This window comes from Macrotis lagotis, chromosome 2 (assembly GCF_037893015.1).
Source record: "Macrotis lagotis isolate mMagLag1 chromosome 2, bilby.v1.9.chrom.fasta, whole genome shotgun sequence".
Taxonomy (NCBI): Eukaryota; Metazoa; Chordata; class Mammalia; order Peramelemorphia; family Peramelidae; genus Macrotis; species Macrotis lagotis.
Genome location: NC_133659.1, coordinates 77,422,333 through 77,430,769, shown reverse-complemented (window position 1 = coordinate 77,430,769; position 8,437 = coordinate 77,422,333).

Here is an 8,437-nt window from a genome sequence, read left to right as displayed (position 1 = left end):
GGAAGAATGATCAGGCAACAAAAATAAGATCTATCTATGTGGGGAAGAGGGGGAATGTAAGGCATTTACAGAGTCCAGAGCAAATTACAAAGCTCAAAAGGAGGCAGTCCCCTTTGAGAGAACCACCTGCACGATCAAGAATCTCAAGAAGAAGAAAGTAAATGTAAATATCAACTTCTTGTCTGTTTCTTCTTCTTTCTTCTGGATTCATCCAATGCCTTTTGTATCTCCAGGGTCTGCCAATGACTAGGCTTTTCCCAGGTACATTCTAGTTACTTGTATGTATCTTTCTTTCTGATAAAAGAAATGTCTCACTATAAATTTCAGGGCAAAACCTATGATTATAGAACTTCTTTGATTTGCCAATTATCACACAGAGACCTTGGTTTATAAATAGAAAATTTAAAAACCAAATTTTATAAAATCCAGTTTTAGTCTAAGAGACATGCACTCATTTTGAAGTACTTGGTATTACTTTATTTCCCCCCAATTTTTCCACTAAAAAACCCGACTTCTATAAGAATGATCAGTTTTGGAACAGTGTTTATCTAGTAGGTGGTTTGTAAATCTAAAAGATCTTAAGTTTCACAGGAGCATGTAGCTGACTACAAATTCCAAGATTAGTCTATCTGGCTATTAAAATTAGATAGTTGTAAGCATATATATATATATAGATATAGATATAGATATAGATATAGATATAGATAGATAGATAGATAGATAGATAGATAGATAGATTTTTTTTTTCCTTTATACTGATCACTTGACATGATGACAGGAATTTACCAGAAGAACCAAAGACAGGAATTTACCAGAAGAACCCAAAGACATAAGAAAGGACAATTATCATTTTTCATTTAGATATCAGTTTCCAGGTAAGGCTAGGTGAATGATCAAATATCTTCAACCAGATTTTAAATCTTCCAGGTGAGACATTTCCAAATGTTATATTTGAGAAATGAATTAAGAAAGTACAATCTCAGAACTTGTTGAACAATTGCATCCCCAACCTTTCTCAATGAGCCTGTCACCCACAAATATCCATCCATAGGATTGCTGGTCTCATAGTCTTTGGTCCAACCTATATTTCCTTTATACCTGGATTTCAGACTCAGAAGACCAATTTTCAGTCTCATGAGGTCCTTTATAGCAATTTCCTAGTCTCGAGGATCAGATAGTCTTGAGGATCAGAATATGCCATATGATGCAAATAATTTTTCAGTGGCAATAATATATTATTACAGAAGAACCTCAGAATCCAATTCTCCTGTTGCACAAAAGATGTGTTTAAAAAAAATGAAATAAACTTGGAATTTAAAAAAAGATGAATAATCCTAATTGCCTCTTGAAACAACTTTTATAAAAAATGTTTTTATAGTAGAAGGCTTAGTTATTAGCCATGTTTTAAAAAGACATAAATATAAATCATTGCTTTTAAAATCCCTTTTAAATATTTAGAACATTTTGCTTGATTTTTAAAAATTTCAACAGTTGATAGCAATTTCAAACAAAATGGCCATAAGAACAACACATTTGAGTATGTTTTCATACTCAAATCTTATTTCTTGAAACAGTCAAAACAAAATAGATGTTTTCTTAATTTTAACCTTATGACATTACTTATTTTGTTTTATAAATTTACTTCTATCCAAATATAGTCATCATTCTCAAAAGGTTTTTCAGGAATTTACAATTTCAAAATGCCAATGTAACTTTTGCTTAGTCCATTGAATGGCAAAAATAGTACAGTTATTATCATCAATATTAGATTACTATTACAATGAATTAACTTATAGATGGAACTTCCATCTATAGATTGAAATTAGAAATTTATGAATGTTAAATAATCCTACATAGGTGGTTCATTTGTTATTACTGATTTATATATCTTAATCTTAAGTTATAAATAGATGAAGTAAGCTTGATAGTTAAAATTATACAATTATATCCCCATTTTGTGCATGGATTTTGCCAGAATTCTACAACACAAATATTCTTGGAATAGAATTAGATTTTCCCATTACATTCCCCATTTAAAACACTCAAAGTAACCACAAATACTCAGTTCAGGGAAGAGGTAATTAAGGACATGTAGATGAGGGGTAACAGTTCAAGGATAAAATACTTTCAAGCTAGCCCAGGGATTCATAGTTTTGTTAAAAGGGCTTACCTTATGCCAGGGGAAATCCTTATCAAGAAGGAGCAAGATACTTTACCAAAAGTTTATTGACCTCCTCTCCAGAACCTGAAAACTGGGATAGGAGTAGGGGTCTATATTGCTTTGAGCACTGTAAAATATATGGCTGATGCAGAGGAAACAATTATAACTTATAATTTAATTAATTATAACACATATTTTCCTCTCCAAAAATCTACTACATGCTCCAATAATTCAAATGAACAAATTCAAAATTTTCATACTAGACAAACAACCTTAAATCAAATTCCTATACTAAATCCCCAATGTTTTTTAAACCCAGGGAATTCTTCTTTCAAAGAGTTCCGGGTCCCATTTGCAAAAACTACAAAAGACTCTAGGAGACTGCAGTCTCTGGCCACCTTGAGGAAACAAGATTATTTTAAACTCTTATCAAATCAAGCCAATTAAAACAGATCAGAGAAAACCCAATCAGAGTCATAACTTTAGGATCAGATAAAATGCTTGTGATCAACTTAGTTTATCAGAAAATCTTCCCTTTAATAATCCCAGCTGTTACATTTATCAATATTTCTTAATATTATAATATTTAGGACACTCAAAATGACATGATCACAATTATGCACTTTTAATTTTAAAACCTTTAGGTAAATACCATATACATTTATAGTAATGCACAGAAAATCAACCCATATGGTTATGTAATCAAAAAGGTGATTGTATAACTTTATTATATTTTTAATTTAGGTAGTCCTGTCCTTTTTTTCTTCAGAAATAAATTTTTGATTAAATCAATTCTGAATATATAAATCCTTAACTCCTGATACATATATTTCTCTCTTTTTTCCCCTACAAAACAAAACACACACACACACACACACACACACACACACACACACATCATATTTATAAAGACAGTTCTCAATAGAATAAAGACTGTGTGTTGAGATTTTCAGGGTTCTAGCCTAGCCCTTCCAAACCTCAAGAAAAGTCCAGGGACCTCTTCTCAATTCTCTGGGCCACTGGAGACTAAAGATGTGTGAGGGAAACACACACACACACACACACTTTTGCTTTAAAAATATTATTATTATTATTTTAAATCATGCTAATTAAGACCCATCAGAAAATAGTTTTAGGAGCAATTGTAATTTTCTTTAATTGCCTCATATGTATATTGAAATTTTTAAATAGCCAATCAGTAAACAAAACTCAGTCAGTCAATCAGACCAGAACTTTAAAAAGTTAGGAAGAGAAAAAAGAACCCTTTTTTCCTCCAAAAACAAGATTTTTCAGGAAAACTGTCATGTGGTGCCAAATCAAGAGTTTTTGAAAAATAAAAAGATCTAATTTGAAAAAGAGATTGAAGAGGAAATTTGACTAATAAGAATACAGAGACACTATAGCAAACTTGACCAAGCAGAGATAGCTGAGACCTTCATTCTACCTGTCCCACATAAAACACAACTGTTTGAAACAAGCACCTATAAAATACATAAAGTGAGTCAGAACACCTCAAAGTAATGAGGTACCCAAATTCCAGGGAAATCCCACATTGCTCTCACACTAGAGAGTCCCCAAAACAACACAAAGACAATGGGATAGCAGACAAATTCATGCATTCATCAGAAGTGCCACAAAAATCTAGTGCTTAGCCCTTTCAAAAAAGAAATGCTACACTTTCAGGGACAAGTCTTCAGAACCCACACCAACCAGAAAACATGCAATTACCACCAAAGGTGAAAATCCCTAACAAACCAGAGATAAAATCCAGAGAATATTTAATTTCCAAGTAAAGAATTGAGTTGGAAAAAATGATAGCCTCACTTTATTCAAAGGCCAGTTTTAAAAATAGGATTGGCCATATAAATTGCTGTGCTTTCCATGTAAAAGCAAAAATTGTATTGCATAGGTCAGAAGGGGAAATGAAAGATATCAGGGAGTGAGGGTTGGACAATACAGACTAGGGAGGCAGGACAGTAGCTGAAAATAGTTCTGTCCAAGAGTAGCAGAAAGAGGAGATGCTTCAAAATCTTGGAAAGGCTATGTTCTAATTTCTTTTTTTGTTTTTGTCACTCTTCGGAATTTACACTGTTTCTTCCAATGGCCTAATTTCTTCCTATAATGACAAACCCCTGTTACTTGATTCTAAGACTACCTCCTAGTGACAGGAAGGTTTTTGGATAGGAGTTGCTTCTATTTTTGTTTTTCTGACTTAATTTTTGGTTTCACCTTTTCCAACTAAAGTTATGACTAACTGGTAAATGTCTGGAATTCCAGAGTGATAGGATTGCAAAGTAACTTTAAATTGATCACTAAAGTCTATTGGATCTTGATGGGAATCAGGGAGATCTTTTTTTAAAGCCTGTAAAACCTCTCTCCCATGATTTGAATTCATATTATGGGACAGTACAAAGTTTAGTATCAAATGGCAGAGTCTGAGGACATGATTTACTTATCACCTTAAAAGGATAGATTCTGGCAGGGTCAGGATTTGGGCTTTTATCTGGAGCTGGGGTAACCTCTTAGAAACAGGATCTCTTGGGGCAAGAGAAGGAGATTGAATGGAAGCATAGGGAGATGGGACAATTAGATAAAAAGGAGGGTAGGAAGATGAGATGGAGGGATATGAATGAGAAGAAATAGGGTAAGAAATATTAGAATGAGACTGAGATAGGAACACAAAAAGTAGAGGGAGGAGATGGAACTATAGGGAAAGGAGAAGAAACAGGGGCAAAGAGAGGATGTAATGGAGGGATTAATATTGGGAGATAAGAAGAAGATGAAACAAAAGAGGATGGGGAAGATATTGGAGAACAAAGAGAAGAGGGAATACTGGGACATGAGGGGAATAAAGGGAGAAGAAAAAAAGAGGGATTAGAACAAGGAGGAGATTAAAAAGAATGAGAGTGAGGAAAAATAGGACAAGGAAGGAAAGAAGAAAGAGAGGGGAGGAGAAGGAAAAGTAGGAAGACGACTTTCAGAAGAAGATGAGAAAAAGAGGTAGAGATTTCCTTAGAACTAGAGAGAGTAGGATAGAGGGGAGAAGATAACATTGGGATTTTGGTAGGATTTGGATTATAACCCAGGTTTTCAGAAGGGATGGATCCCCCCAAACCAGAATCTTTTGGAGGTCAAGAAGGCAATGAAAAAGGAGAAGGAACAGTAGCCAAAAAAGGATGACAAACTGAACCTTATGAAGAGGGTGGAAGAGTGAGTTTTGAAGACACCAATGGCTCCATGGGGGGAGGGGCTGAAACTCAGTCAAATTAAAAGTTTGGAGAAAGAACCAATTTATTAGGGAGGAGAAAACACCTTCTTTCAAGCATTAAAGGAAGAAATTTGAGCTTTGAGCCGTCTTTGAGGAATCTCATTAAATCAATAATGGAAACATTCCCATTCCTTATTAGAAGTCTTATTAGCTTTTAAAATTAATTTTGCTTTAAGATAGTTCAATTTAGGTCTTTCAAAAGATCCCCATCTGGACCAATATAATTTAGGATCATCACTTGTTAGTTTACACCAATGCTGACAAAATGCACGGTCGTTCAAGTCATAATGCTTGTGCATATAGAAAGCTGGTGTCCTTTCTACTGAATCGCTCTAATTCTAGATTTGGATTGTCTCATGATCGAATATGGCAATCAAATAGATAGCAACAACTATACTCAAAACCAAAATGCCAAAAAGACTCGATAAGACAAAAGCATATATTATAGATACTGAACATGTGACAGGAATGTTGGAAAAATTCCTTCGCCTATCACCAAAAAAAAAATGCCAAAGATCTAACTATGATACAATTTCACCAAAGAAGTAGTATACTTGGCTCTAGGGATCAGTCTTCAGGAACCTCCCGGCCACTTAAAGCCAAAACGATTCTCACCAACCCATGAGAATTCCCAAAACCGAAAGTAAAATTCTCAGAGAAACATTAATTTAAAGACAACAGCAACAACAACAACAAAACCAACAGTTCAGACTGGAGCAGTTAAGTTTGAAAATTAAGAACACCTCACCTTCAGACAAGACCACTGGGTCAGGCACAAAAATCTGTCCTGCTATATTAACCAGAAGGAAAAAAAATCTGTTTTCTTTCAAATCGTTTGTCTAGATCTGATTGAGAGCACCATTAATGGTTCCTCTAAAACTATAAATCTTAAAACATAGGATTAAAGTAGCATTATAATAACAACAATTAAAATATATTGTTTTACATGAAGTTTTATTCTCTGGGATTTACTGATAGTTGGAGGCCATTCTAGTAATGATCACCAGTAGATAATGGAAACCATCAAAAAAAGGATTTCCCCAAGCTGAAGAAGATCAGAAAATTTATATAGTAACAAGGGGAGGGGAACAGAATATACATAACAAGAACGGGCAAAAGTTTAAACTTGCCTGGAGACCATTCTATTATTTGATTTCAGAAAACCATCCTTCTACAATGATATTTTCCCTGAGGGAGGTAACATTTTTTGAGTTTAAGGAGGGCAGGGGTTTTCAAGACTAAAGGAGGACAGAATTCTTTTCTGAATTAAGGACAGGACAAGTCTTCCTTTCAAAGTTTAAGTTGATTCCATTCCTCACAATAGCTAAGAAACATTAATCTTTGACTAGCAATAGTAGTAAAAACTTATACTAAATTATAGTTTGACACTCTCTATCCATCATACTCTATATCCCAGGCAACCTGGCTTACTGGCTATTGCTTCAAATCAACATTCTAGAGCTGATCCTCATGGTCTTCATTTGACACCAGTTACTCTCAGTTTCGATTCTACCTGTATTTTCATCATGTCCTATCCAGGATAAACTTATCAAAAATTACTCATCAACTGGAAACTCATCGTCATAGACTTTGCTTCCACTTTACTACTCATACTTCATAAAGATCTTTAATTACTTTTTTTTTTAAAAGATTTTTCAAGGCAATGGGGTTAAGTGGTTTGCCCTAGGCCACATGGCTAGGTAATTATTAAGTGTCTGAGGTTGGATTTGAACTCAGGTACTCCTGACTCCAGGACCAGTGCTCTATCCATTGCACCACCTAGCTGCCCAATATCTTTAATTACTTCTGCCTAGATGGCAGAACAAAAAAGTTCTCCCATTACTCTTTTTAAAGAAGCCTCATAAAAAAAACCAGTTATCTATTTGCCACAACCTGCTCAACTTGATTTCAACTTCACCATCATTTTCCTCATGCTTTTGTAGAAGGTAATATTTGGCTCTATTTTCTTTCTCTCCCTCTCTTCTTTTCAGTTTCCTTTTGTGTATTTCTTTCCTCATTAGATAGTAAGCTTTTTGAGGACAGAGGTTATTTTTCTTTTTCCTCTGTAGTATCCCTAGCACTTACTTCAGTTCCTGATATATACAGAGAGACTTGATACATGCTTATCACGGGGTATAGATTTAGAATCTTTCAAGGACTACAACTCAGGGACCACCTTTTACTCCAAGCCTTTTTTGAATTTCCTTAAAAGTTAGTGTGCATGGCAGCTAGGTGGCACAGTGGATGGAGCACCGGCCCTGGAGTCAGGAAGACCTGAGATCAAATTTGATCTCAGACTCTTAATAGTTACCTAACTGTGTGACCTCTAGCAAGGTACTTAACCCCATTGTCTTGCAAAAACGACAACAACAACAAAGTAAATATAAGTTAGTGTTCCTCCTTGGTCCTTCCCCTAACTTCTCCCTGCTCTGGAGATGGGCTATACTCCTCTTAAAAATTCTGTTCCCCCTCTCTAAACCACTGTTCATAGTTGATCTTAGCTAATCAGCCTGGCTATTTACCCTGCTGCTTCTCCCCTTCTCCTTTCCCCCTTCTTAACAGTCTTTGATGTTCTCATCAGTCCCACTTGTAGCTGTTTCTTTCTTGCTTAAACTTTATTCTTTTATTAAAAAAAAATTTACTCTTTTGCTTGCTTCCTAAAGAACTTTGTGAATTAACTTGGAACTTTTTTTGCAGTAACCTGTGAATTAAGGTTTATGAACTTTTCTTAAAATTAAAAAGTGCAAAGATGTCCTAAATGAACTTATCAGTATATTATTGAGTGCACTTGAGGCCTCCTCCAGCACCTAGGATTTCTTTATGATCCTTCTCATAGACAGGTATCCTGATTTATAATAATAATAATAATAATAATAATAGCATTTATAGAGCTTCTTCAGTTAGCAAAGCACTTTATCCATATCTCATTTAATACTCATAACAACCCAAGGGAATAGATAATATTATTATCCCCATTCAACAGATGAGGAAACTGAGGCAGGCAGAAG